Below are 22890 nucleotides of genomic sequence, written 5' to 3'. Positions count from 1 at the left end.
CTCTGGCCGACAGTGGCGAGGACTGACGGAAGATTTCATGACCGGAGCTTACTCTTATAAGTCTCAAAGAAGTTATCTAGTGCTTAATGTTCAGGGCATACTGAAGTTATGGAGGGCACAGCCTGCTGACCGGCAGTGAATGTGTTACATTTGGAGATGGCGAACCCGATGCAACAATCGACGACGATGGCCCGACTATGATGAGGTTCGAATAGCAATTATCCGCCTGAAGAACAACAAAGCGGCAGGGGTCGATGGTTTACCGATCGATTTATTCAAATACGGCGTCGGAGAACTGCAAGAAAGATTTCAGACAAGGAGACTTCCTATCGTTAATATATTAATCGAGCTGAGAAGTTAAACAGAGAAGGAACAATCTTCTATAATAGTATAGAGCTCCTGACGTACGCCAATAATATTGATACCATTGACCTGAACAGCGAGCGCCGTTAGTTCTGCGTTCTGCTGACTGGAGAAGGAAGCGAAGCGTTTGGGTCTGGTTGTGATTGAGGACAAGACGAAATACCGTCACTGTTGACAGTCAATCCTTGGAAGTCATAAATAATTTCTGGAACTAGTATCAACTCCAACAACAATATCAGCCTTGAAATCCAAAGCAGAATCACTCTTGCCAACAGGTGGTACATTGAACTTAGTAAGCAAATGAGATGGAAAGTCCTCTCTCGATGAACAAAAACCAAACTCTATAAGTCACTCATTATTTTTGTCCTGTTATATGGTGCAGAGGCATGACAATGACATTATCTGATCTATCGGCCTTAGGAGTGTTCGAAAAAAAGGTTTTGCGGAAGACTTACGGTCTTTTGCACATTGGCGACGGCGAGTACCGGAGTCGATGGAACGATGAGCTCTACGAGATATATGAGGCATTGACATTATTCAGCGAATCAAAAGACAGTGGTTGCGCTGGCTTAGTCGTATTGTCCGAAAGGAAGAGAACACTCCTGCCGGTGAAATCAGAGCAAGAGGAAGACCTCAGCTCCGTTGGAGAGCTGGAGAAGGACCTGTCTTCCCTCGGTATCTCGAATTGGCGTCAAATATCGGAAGAACGATTGGCGCGCTGTTGTTAACTCGGCTTTTACCACGAAAAAGGTGTCTACGCCATTAAAGAAGAAGAAGAAGAAGTATACCAAAACCTCTAAATTCAAAAAAGTTGGTATGTTTGCCCCACCCTAATGCAAACCTTACTTCTGCTTTACTCCACAAAGTTCATACAAACACCAATGTATATTTGTTTAGGCCACCAACATCGCCGTATAACCGTTATATTGTGGCAGTAACAACATGAAAACACAAAGCATATAAAGAGCGGCGATAGTTTTTCGCTCAGTGCGCATGAAGCACAGGTTTATCCTGCGACTCTACTGTGCTGTAAACTTCAACACCAACTATTATTGTTGTTGTGATTTTTTGTTGTTGTTGATAACGGTGCTGCTGTGCTGACGTTGATGATGGATAGCTTTGCTGCTGTGCTCGTGTTGCAGATGCCACGCAGTAAACTAAAGAGAGCAAGGAAAATAGTGGAAGGGGAGGATGGTGGATACAACGGGGTGGGGGGTGGATACAACGTCAGTGCTACCAAGATGAATATTTGTGCTTAACTCTTTGACTTGTTGCGTTGACTTGCGTCTCAGGTACACTATTATCTGCTATTGTTCTGTGCTAGCAACAACAATAAAAACAACAATATCAGCAACAATAAAAACAACAATGACAGCAATATTACTTTGTAGCCAGCTATCAGTTTGCCGCTTGAGTGAGTTATCATGAAGTGCAGCGTTCTTGCGCTCGTCGACAACAACAAAAAACAACAGAAATGGAAAATAAAGTGGAGAAAAATGCGAGAGTTCATAACAAATGCAATTTTGATATGTGAAAATGATTTATTGTGTCACATGACATTACCGTTGCCGCGCGCTTACTCTGCAGCGCCATTAGTGCTGGCGCGTGTGGCAGCAATTTGCTTGAGTGTTGCACATGTGGCACTGTATATTTTATGCGGTTTTTTGTTGTTGTCTCACAGGTGCAGTTAATTTTTTGCGGTTTTCATGTTGGACTGTGGTTTTGCTGAGGAGATGTTTGCAAAGGGTTGCCTGAGCTTTTTTTGTTTTTGTTTGTTTTTAAGGCCAATATTTGCCACATATTGCTGCATTTAAATATTGACAGTAAATATGTATCGGAAATAGATTTGTTTGAATAATATTTTTTTCTTAGTGATATTCCATTGGGGGGCATTCGCAAAGATAATGTTTCAGCATCTCATCATTCTCAGCGCATGCAGCGCACGTTTACCATTTTCTGGAAGTGGGAACTTAAGGCTAGGTTTCTTGTGTTGACCCCCATAATGTTACTAAGCTCCATTTTACTTAGAAGTAGAAGCCAAAGTGATCTCGTTATACCTTGTGTTCCAAGACCTGAGATATTCCTCTAGAATCCATTGCTTCAAACAACACCTGAAGGAGCTGAATGGTATACGGCAGCTTATAGGAATTGTGTCTCCAGCTGCCTGAGCAGATCTGCTCCTCTGCATTTTCATATTCTGCTATTCCCATAAGACCTGGTACCTAGATGATATAAACGGAGTTACCTACTTAAGGTCTAGAGATTGCCTGCTTGCATAACCTAACGCAATGAGGCTTATGTTGGCGCTATGTATACTCTTAATTGCCGCTTGGTTATTCACTAGAATGTTTATGGACTTATGGGTTCGAGCAAAAAACCACTTGGCATGTTCTGTTATGTCCACAATTTGCGCCTGAGAGACTGAATTGTAGTCAATTATCTTGAAGCTACCTTATATGTATGATATATATAAGAAGCGCGCTGTTTTGTTATGTTGTTCTGTTTCTGTTTCGGCTTTTGAACCGCCAGAACAATCGATCACAGAACCACTGGTCCATTCTTCGCTACTGAGAAATGAAAACAATGTGTTTAGTTCCTCGTGGATTTCCTTTTCTCGGTCGCATTGCCGCTTAACACGAGTTTATTAGCAAGGACGAATATGATACCATGCCCTTAGAGACGTCTAGCCTGGCTCCAATGGCCTAAAATTATGAGTCGGCTGGCCGTAATTATTGCCTCATACGGAACTTGTATGCGCATTGACAGAGTGTTAAGGATAACCTCCAGAGCTTAGAGGTTGAGGTAGTTTTCATTGCGCCTGTAATACCCACCAAGTAGTCCAGTTGCAACTGTTCCCATTGACTTAATCAGACAAAAAATTGTTGCTGAAAACGATATAGAGACTTAAATCCACTGTTATAAGTTAACAGTTTGTTTAAGTTTTTTTCGAAATTGTGCTTATATATTTTATGGAATATTATTTTATTTTCTCCTAGAAGAATAATATGAATAATACTTTTACTTTTATTTTATCTTCGTAAGGAGATTCTGTATCAGTTTTATTAAATCCATACATATTTTTTTTATATTTTTGCTTTAAAAACTAATATAAAATCATTTTCCTTTGATTTTTCAGTGTACTCAAAAGAGACAAGAGTCAAAAATCGCACAGGTTAGTTATCAAAATATTTTAATGCCTGAAATCGCTGGAAAAACTAATAATTCTTTATTTTAAAATTATTATTTTTAAAAAAAATTTGTAAACTTTAGACTTTGAGTAGTTCTAAAACAAACACAACAGGACAAATATTTATTATATTTTGACCTTTGCAATTTATTCGGAATATTTTTCCATACAACAATAACGGACAACTGACCCTAACAAAATGAGAAATAAGACGTTTTCATGAACTTTTTCGCGCCTAAATCGGCGAAGTAGCATTGATTTAGGCACGAATGTGTGTCGTTGATTGTTCTACGGTTACTAGGATACACTTTAATTATCAAATACCCACACAAAAAGTAGTCAAGGCAGGTTAATCTGGCTATTAGGACAGCTTATCAATGTTAGCGTAAACTCTGTTCCGAAGACCTTAAATTTCCGGACAATATCAAGCGACGCTGCTGAAGTTCTAGTTAGTGTGCCGCCATCCAGGGAGACGAATTTGCTGGACCAGCTATCAGTGCCGTCTGTAGGCTTAAAAAAAAGAGGAGAGAACCAAAACCATCACAGTGTGGCAACAACGATGGCAAACCTCAACCAATGGATGGTAAACCCACAGACTAATCCCGGACATCCATTTGTGGATAGATAGAAAACATGGGGACCTAGACTTCCACCTAACCGATAAACTGAGTGGACATGGATGCTTTAGAAGCTACCTTATCCGATTTCGCCACGACCTAAGACGTCACGTGTGACGTGTAGAGAGTACATAGAAGGCTCTGAGTACGTATTTTTTCAATCATTTCTCGTTTTTCAAATGTGAAGGAAAAGTTAAAAACTTCACTTGGCGGTAGTTTTTCGGTGGAAAATTTTACAGCACTCATATGTTAGGCCTCTGGTAAATGGAAAGCTGGCAGCGAAGCGTCAGCTCTAATTACGAAAAAACTAAGCCACATACAGTATATTAGGCGTCAGTCAGTCTGTATGATAGAAGAGACTTAAAGTCTTTCTTTTTTCCATTAAGTAATACTTAATCCAGTGGTTCCGTGGGATAGATAGGAACTGGAAGTAGGTTAGGTTTAGCGGATTAAACTTCCGTCTCCGGCTTTCGATCCTTCTCCTACTATACTACCAAAACAAAAATAAAAATAAAAAAGACCTCGAACTAAATGTGTAGTTTTTAAGTCAATGCAAGTCAGCGATTGCTTTCACAGTAAAGTGTCACTACTGCTTTGCTGTGAATCGATTGCAACGAGTTGAAGTTTTAGTGTTAGATGAAATATTTTGCTCTGAGCTGGATCTCAGGATACCATTAAAGCCTCTCGAATACTGCAGCATCTTCTAAAGGGAAGTCTTTCCAAACAGAACCAACAGAAACCGGATGAAGTATTAAATTATATATCAAATCGCAATAGGACCAGGAAATCTATGCATCGCGTGACAGCTGATCAATATAACCTAACTTACCGACATAATAAAGCGAGCACCCTGTATGTAAAAAAAACTATATCTGAGAGTTAAAGATATATTTATATTATCTTTAGCGTGCTACAAATTGAAAAACTTATGGTTTGAACGAAAATATTTTTCAATTTCCTTTTTCTCTGCTATCCGCTTTTTATGTAAATATATTCATGTGTTTTTTACTTGTATATAATTATTTAATATTGCTTATTATTGCTGCACGCGCTCGTAATCATTTAATTAATAAACAACGGGACATTCAATTATGAGTTACCACGTTTGTGGTATTCAGTTGAGCGCAAATGATTTTTCAATTATTATTTTATTTATTTTTTTTTTGTTGTTGCATGACTTACGTCAAAGTGCTATTCATCTAGATACATACGGACATATGTATATCTGTATACGTGAGCATAAGCTTTGATATTTAAATGGCAAATGATTTAACAGCGAGATAATCAGACGTGAAACAGCTCCATATCTGCTTGCAACATCATTTTATGCTTGACCTGCTTTTCTCTTTCTGTGTGTGTGTGTGTGTGCATCAGTTTCCAACGCATATGTATTTATGTAATAGTTTGTATGTGTGTGTGCACACGCTTATTTAACTTAATTTCACTTAATTGCATTCATAATCATATGCAACAGTCAATTTGTGCTTGAGGAATCAGCAGGAGAATGAAAGGCACGAGTAAGTGAGTGAGTGAGAGGAGCACACACACACACTGTTAACTGACAACTCAACTAACAACTATAATGTACGTATACATATAATACTTGAATACATATGCATACATATGTGTATGTTGCTGTTTTTAGCAGAGATGCAATATTCAAATTTTTCTTTTAATTAATAAATTTTCAACTTTGTAGGGTAAAATTTAAATAACGTAATTTTTTTACCGTTTTCATTATTTAAACAAAGGATAATAATTAATTGAATTGGCGAGTAGCAGAGTTGGCTGCAGTGGGCAGAGTTTTTAAAAATGAAAAATAAATGAAAAAATATTTAATAAAAAATATATAATAAAAAATATTAAATATTAAAAAAAAAATAAAAATTAAAAATTAAAAAAAAAATTTAATTTTTTAAAAACTAGTTAAAAAATATTAAAAAAATAATAATAAAAATACATATTTAATGCAATGGATAGAATCTTTTATAAAATAAACATAAAAATATTCAAAAAATAATAATTAAAAAAAATTTAAAAAAATATTTGAAAAAATATTGGAATAAAAAAGAAATAAAAAAAATTGGAAAAAACTTAAAAAATATTAAAAACAAATTTAAAAAAATTTGAATTTAAAAAAAATTAAAAAAAAAATATTTAAAAAAACTCATAGAAAAAAGTATTAGAAAAATTAAAAAAATGGCTGCAATAAACAAAATATTTTTTAGAAAGTAAACAAAAAAAAATTGAAAAATAAATAAGAAAATTTGAAAAAAAATTGGAAATATTAAAATGAATAATTAAAAATTGAAAAAAAAAATTAAAAATTAATGTTTTTATAAACAAGTCAAAAGAAATTTAAATGTAAAAAAAATATAAAAACTATAAAAATTTAATACTAAAACGAAATACAAAAAAAAAATTAAATACAAAATTTTAGAAAATTTGAAAAAATTTAAAAGGATAAAAAAATATAAAAGTTGAAAATTAAAAAAAAATAAATAAATAAAAAAATTAAAGAAAAACAAAAAAATAATAATAAAAAAATTATATATATAAAAAGAAATAAATAAAAATAAAAACGATCTATTGGAAAAAATAAAAAAAAATTAAAATAAATGAAAATAAATGTAAGAAATGCCAATAAAAAAATATAATAAATGTCTATAATAAGTTTAACAAAAACCTTTATTATCAACAAATGCATCGAGCAGCTGAGGCAATAAATAAAGCAATGTAAGACAGTAGTTGCCATACTTGCAACCAAAACGTAATCGTAACGGGTGATTCAAGTAAAGGTATTTTTGCAATAGCCTTTTTCTACATCATGCGTGAGTTGTACATGTTCGTCCGCTCAAAATTTACATTAAAACATTTCTTTCATACAAAACATTTTCCTTATGTTCTTTGAGACAAATTATGAAAAAATGTTGGAATTATGACTTTTCAAAATTTCAATACTCGAAAAAAGTACCTTTCAATATTTGCGTATACGAAGTAAAAGGTGTTTCAATATAAAAATAACTAGTCGAGCTAAATTTTTAATTGTTTTTCTCAGCTTTTGTATCTCTCATTGAACGTTGATTTTTTTCGTTTTTTTATATAAAAACAAGTTATATTAAAAATTATTGTCTTTTAATTACAGTAAATCAGTAAAAGTAATGTTTTTTTTAAATATTAAAAATTTAAATTAATCAAGTTCAGTTCTTCCATTTTTGGCAACAAAAAGTTTGTTAGCATCTTGGTTGACATGTGGTTTCAACAAGATGGCGCTACATGCCACACAGCTCGCGATTCTATGGCCATTTTGAGGGAAAACTTCGGAGAACAATTCATCTCAAGAAATGGACCCGTAAGTTGGCCACCAAGATCATGCGATTTAACGCCTTTAGACTATTTTTTTGTGGGGCTACGTCAAGTCTAAAGTCTACAGAAATAAGCCAGCAACTATTCCAGCTTTGGAAGACAACATTTCCGAAGAAATTCGGGCTATTCCGGCCGAAATGCTCGAAAAAGTTGCCCAAAATTGGACTTTCCGAATGGACCACCTAAGACGCAGCCGCGGTCAACATTTAAATGAAATTATCTTCAAAAAGTAAATGTCATGAACCAATCTAACGTTTCAAATAAAGAACCGATGAGATTTTGCAAATTTTATGCGTTTTTTTTTAAAAAAAAGTTATCAAGCTCTTAAAAAATCACCCGATAGAAACCACTCATATTGAAAAAATTGTGTTTTGGTTATAAAATGGTTATGTATTGGTTATGTATTGGTTATGAAAGGTTATATATTGGTTATAAAATGGTTATATATTGGTTATATTAAGGTTATATCTGACAGCGGAAGCTGAAAATTTTATGCTACATTCAAAATATGACGTAGTGAATCGTTAGCAATAAAAAAACTCAATTTCAGTTTTTTGGTGATACGTTATTTTGCATTTTAGGTGACTATATACACATTATGATACTGTTTTTCCCACAGTTCACTTAAATATAGTACAGACATATATATCCGCTACTACTTTAATATACCTAGATGTTTGCACATCTGTTTACTCGCAACGTTTATAAATAATGCAGGTATTTTGCATTTTAATGAATTTCATTTATAATTCAAAAACAATTTCCGCAATGAATTTTACCGTTAACATTTATTCATATGCTCAATTTACTGAAATTAAATTCCAAGCTGAGCAATTGGCCAGCGGTAGCACAGCTGCTCATCTCCTATTAAGAGCAACACAATTACTTACTAGCTACTGGTATGTATTACATAAAGGTATGTGCTCGTACATAAATGTGTATATGTATGTACACACATGTTGCTCTTGTGGTTAAAATTAAGGCATCAACGGCAGTTCGAGTATCGATGACGTGCCATACACACTGATGCGTTCTATATATGGGCGTATAAATGTTGACCGCAATGTAGTTGCTCCGTACTTGGTTCGATTCACGTATTTGCTGCGTTTTGTAACCAATGCTATCTAAAAGTTATGTAATTTTCTCAAGCTGCCTTGTGCACTGATTAATTTCCTCTTGTGATTATTAAGTGTGCTTATTGACTTTTGGTATTGAGTAAGAAATTGTTCGCGAATTCTTCCTCAAAAAAAATACTGTAACGATGCCCCAGCCTCCATATTTGCCAAACATGGCTCCGTGTGGCTTTTTCCTATTTCCAAAAAGAGAACATTAAAGGGCCATTGTTTTACAAGTCAGACGCAATTCACTGAAAGAGCTTAAGATGATAACAAAAATCGACTGTGTGAGAAGTGTTTCGATTCCCCAAGCATTAGATAGCAGCCAAACGCTGCGCTAGCATTTTCTCTGACGCTTACGCAACTGTGCTACGAATAGTTTTTGATTGAGCAATTCTTTTTTTTCGTGTCAAGCAACGTTTTATTAACTCCTTAGTTTTTTTTTCTGTGAACGGTTATAACGGATTTCAGTTCTGAGGAATTTAAAATCAAAGAAAAAAATAAATTTTTAGTTTAAGTTTTCATTTCCGCCATTCACAATAGTTAAACTGTTCTAAATATATGCAAGATTGCATTGAACATAACGGTTATACCACTTAGTGAGATATCAATATACTTTTTTACGAATACTATTCGATAACTGTGCTGTTGCTTTGATTACATGATTGTTTTTTTGACAAGAGGGGCAGCACGCAAAGATAGCGTGCTGAGAAATGGCGAACTGAAGACAGCTATAATTGATAAAAGGTACTTAACTTATCTCTCTTATAGCAGATATCATTCATTTATTTAAAAGACCTAGTTACTAAATTAGAATATTTAAAAATTTACGAAATGATAAAATCTGTATTTTGAATTTTGGCATGAAAAATCTTTCAATGCCAATGATTTATTTTCTTCCGAACAAAGCCTTTTCACGTGGGTGGTTGGATTGTCTTAAAAGTCTTAATTTTATTTTCGATTTTTGTTATTAGCAAAATGTAAGGTACCATGCTAGGTGATATCTGCATATAGAAACAAACGATATTTACATTACTTAAAGCATACGAGCGCTATCTTTCACGAAGGCATAATTTATGCTGAACAGAATGCTTCTCCACCTCATACCCCATCCAACTCGCAATGAAAATGTTTGCTACTTATGTGTATTTATGTTAATCGATATAGATAAAATATTAAATTTGCATAGCTTGTTGGATTCAAGGGCAGTTAAACCCGAGATATGGAATTTCTGAAAATTTTTCTCTACAAAGAAATAAAATTTATTTATAAATACAATGATTTACAGTTCAAGCATTAACACATACATATTAGTGTCATATAATTTATGCTATACATGGTGTTCAATTTGTCGAGACAGCATACCTTCCTTATATCAACAAATTCAAAATAAGGATTCTTAGAAAATATGGACTCCAGCGCCATCTAACGAATGCATTTATCTGTGTGTTTGCTATATTTCTTTCCTTTATAAGCCCATCAAGAAGAGTACTTGGGTACAACCAATGATACTATGTGGTGATTTTTAGAGTATCTATGGACTCACCCTTATTATCTTTCCAATCGCATCAATATTGAACCATATACATATACAAATCTTTTGAATACATCGAGCCTGTCACAAGTCCTCCTAGCTATTCAAAAATCATTCGTCATCGGTATTAAGGGGTTACATGGGTTTACGGATTTCAAAAAATCGATTTTTTTATTGTCTTATTAAACTCTACAACAGCTCTAAAATATTGTTCTTAATTTCCAAGTTGTTGCGAGTAATAGTTTTGAAGATACAGCTTTGAGAACTTGTACGCTCGAGGCTAGCTAGGCTAAGCGCGCTGTCTTTAAACGCGTTTTTCTCGAAAATGTGGTTTTTAAAGTCGGATGGCAAAATTTCTCGAGCAGTACTCAACCGATCTTCATGAAGTCTTACACAGGTCTTTGAAATGCAATTCTGAAAGACTTGGACGAAGGACTTGTTTTCCGATTACAGCTGTTACAAAAAAAAAAATTTCGTGGAATTTTAAATTTTTTGTAAAAAAGTCTGCCAAAAATCCAATTTTCTGTGTTGTTTTTGTCTAGGTTCTAAGTTAAGGTTTTAACTTAAACACGTACTTTTTTCCACTTTAAATGATCCAGTAAGGCAACATCCTGCCACAGAGCGTGCAACTTTTTTCCGAGGGGTTACCGGAAATTGTGTCGCAATGGTGTAAGTAAATATTTAAAAAAATCTTGCAATAGTTGCTATAGAGTACATATAATAGTTTGGTTTTCTAGTTAAATGCAGAAATCTTTGAAAATGTTAAAGAGAGAAAAAAAATTCGCATTATGAGAAAGGTAAGGTAAAATAACAAAAATGAATGGAAATGATTTATAGATATTCTGATATCTGGAAAAGGAAAAGGAGGCGCCTGGCTCAATTTTTAAGGGCTTAAAACGGTTTAACTCGACTTCCGACTAAACTAGGAGTCTTACAGAAAAAAGTTATGTGGCAAAGTTGAAGATAAGAAAAATTTCTTCAACTTTTGCATAGCAATTTTTTTCACATAACCTCAACATTTATGTGAAAAAATAAAAAACGCTATTTTCGGATTTAATGAACAACTGTACCGCAGCAATGCATACATTTTTTTCATCACCAGCAAGATGAGTTTTCAACAAATATAGAGTCTACAGAGAGTTTTAAGAAAATTCGATAGTTGGATGTGAGAATTCAGGATAGAAATTTAAGTTTATTTGGCAATACTAAGCCAAAGTAGGAGCAAGAAATGCTTTTAATAAAAAATAATATTGTATATTTAGTAACAAGAATCTAAGTTTACATCCATTTTCATGAAATAATGTTTGTTTTTCTTTAAATATAAAAAGTCAAAAAACTTAAAAAAATTTTTATTTGCATTTTTCATAGACATTTTGAGGTTATTTGAAAAAGGTGTTAATGCAAAAGTTATATATGTTTTTCTTATCTTCAACTTTGCCATATAACTTTTTCCTATAGCACGCATAGTTTTGGTGGAAATCGTGTTAAACCATTTTTGATGCTTAAAAATTGAAGCACGAGGCTTCTCTTCCCGCCCTCAGAACGGCCGTAAATTATTTTTCTTTATATTTATCTTATTTTATCGTTATTTTTCAATGAATTGAATGCAGTTATGATTTTTTTGCTTTCCAAAATCATCTTCACTGCAGTAAATTGAGAAATATTTAAAGCATATTTGAGGCAGAGTAAAATTCGTTTATAATAATATAATCAATACAAAATTACATGTTTGTATGGGTCCATATAGCATTTGTTTAATTCGCGTTAAAAATATGCATATTTCACTCATTTTAGCTGAAATTATTAAATTTGTAATATTTTTTTTTTGAAAAATTATTAATGATTATATTTGTAATACATTTTTTATTTTTTTTGAAAAATTTTTTTGACTTTTTGAAAAAAAAAAAAAAAAATTGTTTTGAAAAAAAAATTTCATTTGCAAAAAAAACTTTTTTCCCTTTTGAAAATTCGCTAAAAAAATCAATAAAAAAAAATGTTTTTTTCATTTTGAATTTGTTTTCAGTTTGCACTTTCTACGCTCTTCTCTATATTTATGAAGTATGCTACGTAATTGATAAATTATTTTTTTCCAACATATATACAGTTATAAATAATTATTTGTCATAATGAGATATTTCTAGTATCTAAAAAAATAGTGAATATATCTTCTGTTACTTGGAATATTTTTTTTTTACCAAATTTATATGTTAAGATATATTTATAGAATTCTGAATACTTCACTATAAACTTATTTCTACCAAAGTAAATATTAAATTACTATATTTATATGCATTAGTATGAAATGTTGTTGTGTGGCAAGCGTTGAGTAATATGTTTTTAAGTGATAAATTATTTCTATATATAGAATGATAGCACAAAGAGTAACAAATAATAAGCAGAAGAAGAATGTACGTATATGTGTTTCTGCAAGCATGTATTGGTGAGTGAGTGTGCATGTGCATCTGTGTGTGTGTTGGCATGCTGTGATTATAATCAATGCATAAAGCAACAAATATAAAGATTTCATCTTACGTTGCATTGAATAACAAAATCGTGGCGTTGCTGGTGGCGGCGGCGATGGTGGTGGCAGCAACATGGCGTCCAAGCGACGGCGCTCTTGCCTCAACTGTGCTTTATGCCTCGGCGTCTCGGCCAACTGCTGTGCTAGTTTGCTGCAACCTACATGTACCGTTATGTGCACTTTCACCACTTTTATGCAAAAGACAAACAGACGCGCACTTTCACACACACACAGACGAACCGGTCGTTGCGTCCGTCGTTATTTGCCTGCCTGCCTGCGTGCGTGTGTGTTGGTGCATTTGCATTTAGTTCGCCGCTGCTTTGGTTGCTTTGGTGGCTTTTGCGTTTAGCAAGTCAGTAATTCGCTTTCTCACTTTCACTCGTTTTTTCTGCACATTCACTTTGTTGTTGTTGGCGTTTATTTAATTTTCGGTTTCACACACACAGCTGCTTAGCTTGTGCGGGTGCAGTTGCACTCGAAAGTGTTAATTGCAAGTTGATTTCGGGTTTTTCGGTTTGTGCAACTTCTTGGCGGCAAAGCGTTGTGTTTGTTGTTGTTCTTAAGTTTGCTGTCATTTACTTTTTGACTGTTTGATTTGCTTAATTTTTGGTTTTCTTTTGATTATGTTTTGCAAGTTGTTAACTGAGTGTTGGTTGTTGTTGTTGTTGCTTTTGATTTAGTTTTGGAAGCTTTTGTGTTTTTGAGACGCTTCTGGTTCTGTTTAAAGAGCAAAGGAAGGCGGAAATTGCTGTGTTTGGTTTTGCGTTAGGAAAATGATTTAAAGAAAATATTTTTTTTTTGGAATATATACTAATTAATTTCAAAAAATAAATTTTTGTATTATTTTAATTTTTATTTTTCGCTTATTTTGTTTTAGTTTGATTTTATTTTATAGTTATTTTTAGTTATTTTAATTTTATTTCAATTTTACTTAATTTTATTTTTATATTATTTTGTTGCTGCCATTATATTTCTTTTTATTTGTTCTGTGAATCTTTTTTTGGAAATTTTTGTTTTTTTCAGTGAATAATGCTTAGAAAACTTTTGTTATTGATTTTGAAATTTGAATTTTAATTAATAATTATATTGATTTTTTAATTAATTAATTTTTCTTTTTTATATTAATAACCTAATTTTTTATAATATTTTTTAAAATTTATTTTCAATCATTTTATTTTTTAAATTTAATATTAATTTTTATTTTTTGTTGCAAACTTTGTATTTGAAATTTAATATTCGTTTATTGTATATTTTTTATAAATTTTTTGTTGTTGTTCTTATTACTCTTTTCATATTTCTTAGTATATTTTTTGTTGACATTTCAGCGCTTAGTTTTTTATTCTTATCTTAATTTTGGCATTTTTATAGCATAGCCTTAGGCGCACTATGAAATGTACTCGCAAAATTTAGCTGCTTTTGAATAAAAACTGCAATTATATTTCACAACAAAACTCTAAATATTTTAAGTCTACTATGAGACATAGGTCCCAAATTTTGAATTTTCTTCATAAAGACGAGTTTGCTAATACACATTTTAACTTAATACCTCCTAAATTTCAATATGTGTTAGAATGGGAGCCGAAGTTCTGCCTCCTTTTATCCAGAATGGAATATGATTTATCAGTGAATATATGCATTTTATCCCTTCAAATATGGGTTGCTTTCGGAAAATATCGGGTGTTTTTAAAAATAAAATTTCACGAGTTTGAAGACTCCCATTTTCAAATTTTTTTTATTATGCTAATATACTACTGTGCCCAAAAAATAAGGTGACATTGTATTTATTTTGAAAATTCTTCATTTATTCTTCCAAATCAATTTCATCCCTTTCAAAGTAATCCCCTTCCGATGCAATGCACTTATGCCATATATATTACAATGAAGTACGATAACATTTTCAGAAGAAATTCATTGCTTACTTTGTCTTTAGCAGCCGCTAAGGTTAGACGTGCTTTTGTGAGCTTGACAATTTTCGTTTGTTAAAAGAAATGGAACAAAGAATTTGTTCGTGAACCCTTGACCAAAAGCAATACTGTAACAATGCCTAATCGCATATTGGCCAGACACGGCTCTGTATGACTTTTTCTTATTTTCAAAAGGAGTGCCTTAAAGGGTCGTTTTTTACTTATTATTATTTTTGACAGTTTTACTTATATTTTGTTGTTTTTTTATGTTTGTTTTTACAGTCATTTTTCTCATTATATTTTATTTTATATTTCATCTTTTAGTTTCTTGTATTTAAAAAAAATTTGGTATTTTTATGGCCTACTCTAAGGCGCAATATGAAATTTTTTAACAAGATATAAAAAAGTCGCTGAAAATCGGGTTAAGTGCTTGGAAAAAACGCTAGCATAATTGCATAATAATGAATGGAGACAATTTTGTAGGCGACAGCGTTAATGAAGTCAATGGAATAAATATTTTGTTACAAAATCAAAAATTCGGTTATTTTTTGACCACCTCGTACTCATTATAGTTTTTATTCTCAACATTTCCGATTTGAAAATTTTTATTAAAATTATTAATCATTTTGTTATGACTATTTTATATATTTTTTATATGTCTTCATTCTAGTTCCTGTAATAAATAATTTTTTTGGTTTTTGGTCTTGTGAACATTTTTTCAATTTCTCTATTATATAACACATTTAAATAAATTTAATTTATCATTTTAAAATCAAATTATCTTATTTAATGTTTATCAATTTTTTTTATTTATATATGTATATACTTATTATATCAATAATAAATTAATTTTTGTATTATTTCTTTTTAAAATAATATAATTTAACTTAATTTTTTTCCTACTTATTTATTTAAATATAATTTAACTTAATTTTTTTCGTACTTATTTATTTAGAAGTTAATTTATTATAAGTTTTTAATTAATTTTACTTAATTTTATTTGAATTCACTTGCGATTTTATGTTATATTCATTAGTTTCTTTATTAAATTATGCATACTTGTTTTTATAATATTAATTTAATCTAATTTTTTTATTACCTTACCGAGTTCTAACTTTATTGCTTTCCGTGACTTAAAAAAAAAAATATTAAAAAATTAAAAAAAAATGTTCATAAAATATTAATTTATTTTACGTTTTGTGTTTAAAAAATAGTTTTTAAAAATTTTATGTTTAAATTTTTTTATTTGTTTAATTAAAAATTATAAAATTTTTTTAAATATATATTTTTATAATATTTTAATATATATTTTTTTTAAATAATTGTTTATTTAATATGTCGTATTTTTTTCTCTTAAAATTTTATTTTTTTATTTTATTTATTGTATTTTATCTAATTTTACTCTTCGATGTTATATTAATAAAGATTTTATTAAATTTATTTTTAATGTCTGTATAATATATTTTGCAATTTCGTGTTCGTTACAAATATTTTTTATCTTTTTATGCTTGTAATTTTTTATATATTTTTATTTTCTTTTTATATACACTGTTTTATGTGTTCGTTTTTTACGTTTATGTTTTTTACGTTTTATCAAATTTATTTCTATTACATTTTTTAGGAATTTATTTAAAAACTTATTTACTTTGTTTCATTTAATTTGGTGTCATATTATATTAGCGTAATTTATTAATTATTTTTTATTTTTACTTTATTTGTTTTTTAAGTCTAAGTTTTTTTTTAATTTTAATTGTTTTTATTTTTTATAGATTTTTTTCTATTAAATGTTTTGTTTTTACGAATTTATATATTTCTTGCTAGATATTGTGATTTATTTTCACTTAATATTTGGAATTATTATTTTATTTAATTTAGATTTATATGTTGTTTAAATTTTACTTTTTTTTCGTTATACTTCTAAACGCCACCTTACCTTCTGCCGCTTTTGCCTCTCAAAGTTTTTCAAACAATATGTTTATTATAATTAAATTACGCCTTAATTTTATTTAGTAAAGTAGTTGTAAATTTTTGTTTTATATTTTATTTGATTTGTTCTTTGATTTTTTATTTTATTTTCAATTTTGATTTTTTTTTGAATTATATTTCGTTAATTATTTACACTTTTTTATTTTCCACTTCACATTTGGCCACTTTTTCACTTATAAAAAATACTTTGTGCTTACATGCTTTAAAGAAACCGTTTACTTGTCAGTTTGCATTATTTACAAAAAGTGCTTAAGTCATTATTAGTAAGTTTTGTGATTTTTCAATGAATTTTAGGCATGAATAACAAATGGAAATGAGGTTAGATTTGCTAACAGATAGACTGTAGTTTAATTTTATTTTTGTTGTTTTATAATCTACAATACTAAATTTTGCACTTTTTGGTTAAAAAATCGACTTCACGACGTTATTAATTTAAATTCATTTTTTTTTAATTTATGACTTAATTTAATTTTTTTGTTTTAATTTATTATAATACTTAAACCTTTTGTATTATTTATTCTTATTATTTACTCTAATATTATTTTCATTTTGTTTTTATGATAGCAGACAGTTAGCCTTTTTAGAGATTATGCGAAAAGAGGGTGTGGTGTGCCACTGCGATAGTAAGTGTTGTAGCAAATGAATGAAAAACCGTTCTGATCACCGCTGCCCAGCTGCCACAGCTGTTGAGCCTCGACTGCTCGCTGGAGCATGATGCGCCAGCAAGTTGCCTTACTAACGCTACTGTTAGTCCATTTACGACACCACATCGACAGTTGGGATGGGGGTGGGGGGGTGGTAGAAGAGGTGAGCGCGCTCATATGTGTGGCGGCCAATAAGGTGTGTGCTGCCTGCCACAAGTGTTGCAAGTAAGATCAGCACGCTGGCGAAGAGCAGCGCCGACCAACTTCCGATTACAACTTCGGACGTCGTGTGTAGACGTCGGAAGTGGAATCGTGTACCGAATATGACGATTTATGGCGGACAGCAGCGACGCTGCTGACGTTTACAACGATAAGCAGGACAGTTGAGGTCTGCCCTTAACATGGTGTTGCAGGTGTTGCTGCCACACTTATGTATAGTTTAATGGCTGCGGATGGTTAGAAGGGCCTGCAGAGGGGTTGAGGTGTAGTTGTTGGTCGCTCTAACAATATTGCAGCACTTTATAGGTCGTGCGAGTTAGTGGCCGAATGTGGTGTAACGAGTCGAGTACGTAACGGTATTTACGATAGTGTTTGTGCTTTTGAAAGTGCGTGTGTGTGTGTGTCGGCGTGTTTGTGTGCGTGTACCGCGCCCACTTCACAATGGCATTAAACGGCGCGAATGCAACAGCAATGAGTTGCATTCACTTGAAGCAGTTTTGAAGCAAATTTTCTCGCGGTTTGTTTTCGAATTTGAAGGGTGTGACTTTTGGTTATTGGTTGGAGGGTTGGTTATTTTGGATTTTAAATTGAAGATTTGAAAATTTTTTTCGAAAATGGTATATTACAAATAATTGAAATCACATTTTTTGGTGACAATTTTTAAGTTCCGAATTTTTTATTTTCGAAATTTTCTAAAATTTTTTAAATATTGTGCTTAATTTTATTTTTATATTCAGTGAAATTTGAATTTTCATCACTATTTGCCCTTTTTGTAGTGAGAATTTTTAAGTTCGATTTTTTTTATTTTCGAAAATTTTTAAATTTTTTTTAAGTTGAGTTTTTATAAGTAATTAAATTTTAATATCATATTTCCTGAAATTTGCAGGGTTTTCGGCACTTTCGTCCCAGTTTTTTGATAACCATTTTAAAGTTCTGATTTCTTTTATTTACGAAATTATTTAAAACTTTTTTATGTTGTGCTTTAATTTATAATTACTTTTTAAACTCAAATTTAGTGGAATTGTAAGGCGTTTTGTCTGTATTTGTCTTAGTTTTTGGTGACAATTTTACGGCTCAAAATATTTTTATTTTCGAATTTTTTTTTCTAATTTTTTATGTTATGCTTCTATTGATGATAACTTTTTAATCTCATAACTAGTGAAATTTGAAATTTTTGTTGTTTTCGAAGACATTTTTGAATAAAAAAATGTTTTTTATAATAAACTTTTTCTTTCGGTATTTTTTTAGTATTTGGTCAATATATTTTTAAATGTATTTTTTGAATACCTTTCTGCAGATTTTTTTTTTCGAATTCACTTCTAGCTTCTTTGAAATTATTTCTTTAATGCAGCCTGGCGGCCACTTTGATTTGAAGCAATGTTCACAAATATTTCAAAATACAGCGATTTTGAAATTTTTCGTTTACTTTTTACTTCAAAATCCGACAATATTTCTTTTTTGTTAAAAATTTTTAAAAGTTATTTTTAAAATAAATTTTCAACTGTGCTCTCAAAACTGCGCTTTTTCATAATTCACTTTTAATATTTCCGTTATTTTATTTCAACATCTTTTTGAAACTTAAAATTCGCAAAAAATATTGGACCGTGACATTTCATCTCTTTACTTCGAAATTTCACTACGTTGTGCACGAGTTGCTTTCCGTTAGCTGCTTTTGTCTTACAAAATAGTTTTGTTGTTGTTGCTCATCTCAGCTTATTTTGATTTGATAACTATTGTACTTGTTTTGAGTGTGTGTGTGGTAATGCTGTATATAAGTCCACTAAGCTTTAGCTTCAGCTTCAGCTCGGAAGCGCTATCAACTACACCGTTGCGTGGGAAATTATTAACTGAATCCTCGTTGGTCCAGTCAAGTCTTCAGCTGCTCTGCTCTGCCGCACTTTACATTGCGGCTTGGCCAATGCTCAATTTACTAGGCGCGCTGCCAGCTACCAGCAGCTTTAAGAAAGTGGTCCTCGCAGCGGCGTCGAGCAGTGCAGCAACAGTAATCAGCATCTGTTGTGTTCGCATTACTGCTGGCGTTTCGTGTGCCACTCGTTCGTTTCAAGTTCGCCCTTTCGTACGAGCTTTGCTGCCCTTGATGTCGCCACCGTCGCGGCCACTGCCTCGTGCTTACAGTTCTTATCAGCGCGCTCGTCGTGCGCTGTCGTGTGACTTCGTTTTTTTGTAATTTTTTTTTCAAAGCATACTTTTCGGAAGCAACACGTTGAATGGGAAATGAGTGAGCGCTCATTGCTGGCGGTCTCAAATGAGCGCTTGATTTCCATGAGCGCGTAGCTAAGGGTCGCTCTCTGTGCTCCATTACAACTATTCGCTGCTTGCTTTTGTTGTTTACCGCTAATAGCTGGCAATGCTGTCATCACTCGCCGACCGCTCACGCACTCAAGTGCTGACTCTCTCACTCAATTGTTGGCTCTCGCACTCAATTTGCTCACCGCTTGCGCTGTCACGTGTTGCATGCCATTTGAGCGTAAGCTCTGTAGCCTTCCAGAACTACTTTTTGCTGTTGCTGTTGTTGTTATTGTTTGAAATAAGCTGATAACACTGATAGGGGCGGTGGCGATGGCCTTCGCCAGCAGCTGCTGCTGCTCTGTCATTATTGCCTCTTTTGTGCATCACGTTTGCTTTGTTGTTGTTGCCGTTGCCTTCATTGCTGCCACTGCTGTTGCAAGCAGTTATTGTTGGTTTCGGCTATGTTTTTCTTGTTGTTTAAGGTGTGGTAAGTGGGTGTGTTATTTGCATACATTCACCACTCATATGTAAGTGTGTGTGCTCATGTATGTGTGTATGTGTGTATATGTGTACATGTATTTGTAAGTACTAGCATGCCTGTTGCTGTTGTTGTGGCAAGCATTTTTGTAAACACTGCGCTTCCAAGCATTGTCTGTTTGGGGTTTCGTTTGCAGCTCGCAAAGTTTGTGTGTTGTTGTTTTGGGCGAAGTTGCCAGGAATAATTGCAGTTTAAGGGCTTCACCGTTAAGGCTAGTGTTTTTTATTAGTTATTTTTATAGAAGCTCCGCGCCGCTTTTTTTAACTGAGTTAGGAGTTTATTAATAAACACAAGTTTTTAAATTTAATTTTTACTTGAAGACAGTGATTTCCGAGCTTCGGCAGATTTTTTTCAAAAAATATCAACTTTGTCTGGTCGATGGAAGCGATGTCAGAACACATATCGCTAAGTGCTTCAGAAAACGTTTCTTTGAAAGCAGATCATGTGTTTGGTTCTTCTCTTATGGAAGAGTACACATGCGACGAATATTATAATAAATATTGCCTTAAATTCGGGCAAATAGACAACCCAAGAGTCATATGTATGTATTGAACCGAATAATATATTTAAACATAGCAATCTGGCTTAGTTATCTTTTTATTACTCAAAGGTAGCTAAGCGGTTCAGTTCCCAATTTTTTCTCGCTTCTAGCAGAGCATAAAAAATAACTTGAAAAGTTCAGAACCAAAACAAGATTAAGCCAATTAGAGCTGTAAAAGCTTAGGTTGCAACACCTTTTCTGGGTGAATTGCAAAACAATTAGCCTTTTCTTCGTCAAGATTTCAATTGAAGCTGAGTGGAAGGGGAACGGTTTATCTGCCATTCGCGTCTTGCACGCCTACAAATGGGATTAAGTCTAGCTAAATAATAGTGGAGGAGAGTTGTACTTTACGAGACGCAGGTCCTTGCTCGGCCTCAGGAACCTGATTATTGAGAGCAGAGAGATAGAGATGGCTTATATGGTCCAATATCTTAGTCTCACGATGGATTCCACTCTGCAGAAAAGCAGGTCAGGTCAACACCATTGTCAAAGCTACTACGACTGGCTGGAAAATTCAGGAGCTGCAAGCCAAGGATTGTTACAGTAGTCAGTCAAGTAGCCAAATACACTCTGCTTCAAATGACAGGAGAAGTGTTTGGCAGAGGTAAGGTAATCTCATCCCACCGTATGGCTCTTCTACCAAGAGACTGTATTACAAAAAGAGTAAACTTCATTAAGAAGCTCACGGTGACTCTTAGCAGAAAGGCTGAAGGCAAGAGGTAGTACAAGCAAGTGGTTCACCGACGGCTCGAAAACGTTGCAGGGAATTGGTGAACGGCTGAACAGTCTATCGGATCATAACCAAGTACATCTTATCTGCGTACACGGTCACAAAGGTATAGCCGGGAATGAACTGGCAGATAAGCTCGCCCGCTCCGCAGAATCCACCAACATGGTAGGACCAGAAGCTTTCATTTTTTGGGGTATTGGCAGCAACTCCAAGATATGCGCCATGCCAAGTTGCTAATGGGTGGTTACAACCTTAGTAGGATTAAATATGTAATCAACCTCCCAAGGGACAAACTCAGGCTACTTGTCGCTTCTACACTAGCCATTACTATCTCAAGAAACACTACCTTCTTGTTCAAATTCTGCGACACGGAGCCTTAAATTCCAGGACAACTGCTAATTGACTGCACAGCGGTGTGTAGGCGCGGGATAAAGGCCCTTGGATCCATGTTTCCAAATAGAGATCACATCGTCTCAATAGCACCTAGTAAAATATTGGAATTTATTAATATGCTGTGGCTAAGTGAGTCGTTGTGACTTATGTAGAAAAGAGCACAATATACCTTAGTTCGCGTTGCAATCCTCATTTATTTATCTATTTATCTATACCTGTACCTCTAGAATGTTTTATGACTCAATGAAACTACAGGTTCCAACAGATGACTTTAGTAACCTATATTTCTCTGTTAGAGATTTTTCTGGGACCAAGTGGCTTATAGTTTTTGTTTGGTGTTGCTAAGACAGCTGAGCTAGCTTTATTAGTACAGGAGAGTGATCAGAAGATAGATATGTACATGTATCAGCTGTTATGTGCGATTTATCTATATTTTTGATTACAACAAAATCAATTAAATGTGGTAGTTTATTTCGATCACTATGCCAATAAGTCGGCTTACCAGGAGATGATATCCTCTCGCTTGTTAGCTCGATTTAAAGAAGTGGGCAGTATTGCCCATATTTTGTAGTATTGGACTTGCCTTTGGGACTACCAAAATGAACAGTATATAAATTGATTTATTTTATACGAACTGCTGTCATAACCTTTTGCCGGTAAACAAATCAGGTCCTCTTAAAAACTACAAAAATATTGTAATTGCCAAAATTTACCAAAAAGTAAATTTTCTTTTTCATATTCTGCTACGATGAGCAAAAAATATTATTATAATTTTAAAATCCCTAATTTATTCTTCAAATTCTATGTCATCTCCTTCAAAATAATGCCCTTTACCTACAATACACTTGTTCCAACTTTTTTTTTTCAATCCTCAAAACAGTTGTTAAAATAAATTTCCGAAATAGCTTTCAATACGACTGGCGATTAAAGTTTAATGTCTTCAATTGACTCAGAACGGTTTCTCGAAACATTCGTTTAGATT

General features: G+C 32.8%; 1 protein-coding gene and 2 long non-coding RNA genes across 6 annotated transcripts in view; 1 reads left to right on the top strand and 2 right to left on the bottom strand.

The window, feature by feature from the left end:
* The window catches only part of LOC120772772, a 497265-nt gene that overhangs the window by 232322 nt on the left and 242053 nt on the right, over positions 1–22890 (bottom strand). The window contains exon 1 of one of the 3 annotated variants that reach the window (XM_040101547.1): positions 12715–13312. The exons of the other annotated variants lie outside the window; for them this stretch is intronic. The gene's annotated coding sequence lies outside the window, so the exon portion shown is untranslated. Of the gene's footprint in view, positions 1–12714; positions 13313–22890 lie in introns of those variants that run through there. 3 annotated transcript variants of the gene reach the window in all.
* The window catches only part of LOC120772778, a 354753-nt gene that overhangs the window by 180138 nt on the left and 151725 nt on the right, over positions 1–22890 (top strand). The window contains exon 3 of one of the 2 annotated variants that reach the window (XR_005705092.1): positions 3500–3535. The exons of the other annotated variant lie outside the window; for it this stretch is intronic. This is a non-coding gene — a long non-coding RNA (uncharacterized LOC120772778). The remainder of the gene's footprint in view (positions 1–3499; positions 3536–22890) is intronic. 2 annotated transcript variants of the gene reach the window in all.
* On the bottom strand, positions 13407–16639 carry LOC120772779. Its single transcript, XR_005705094.1, has 2 exons — positions 16541–16639; positions 13407–13451 (listed from the first exon to the last, which is right to left on the bottom strand). It is a non-coding gene; the product is annotated as an uncharacterized LOC120772779 (long non-coding RNA).

The sequence above is a fragment of the Bactrocera tryoni genome, chromosome 3 (genome assembly GCF_016617805.1).
Source record: "Bactrocera tryoni isolate S06 chromosome 3, CSIRO_BtryS06_freeze2, whole genome shotgun sequence".
Lineage (NCBI taxonomy): Eukaryota > Metazoa > Arthropoda > Insecta > Diptera > Tephritidae > Bactrocera > Bactrocera tryoni.
This window is presented reverse-complemented; position numbering and strand designations above follow the sequence as displayed.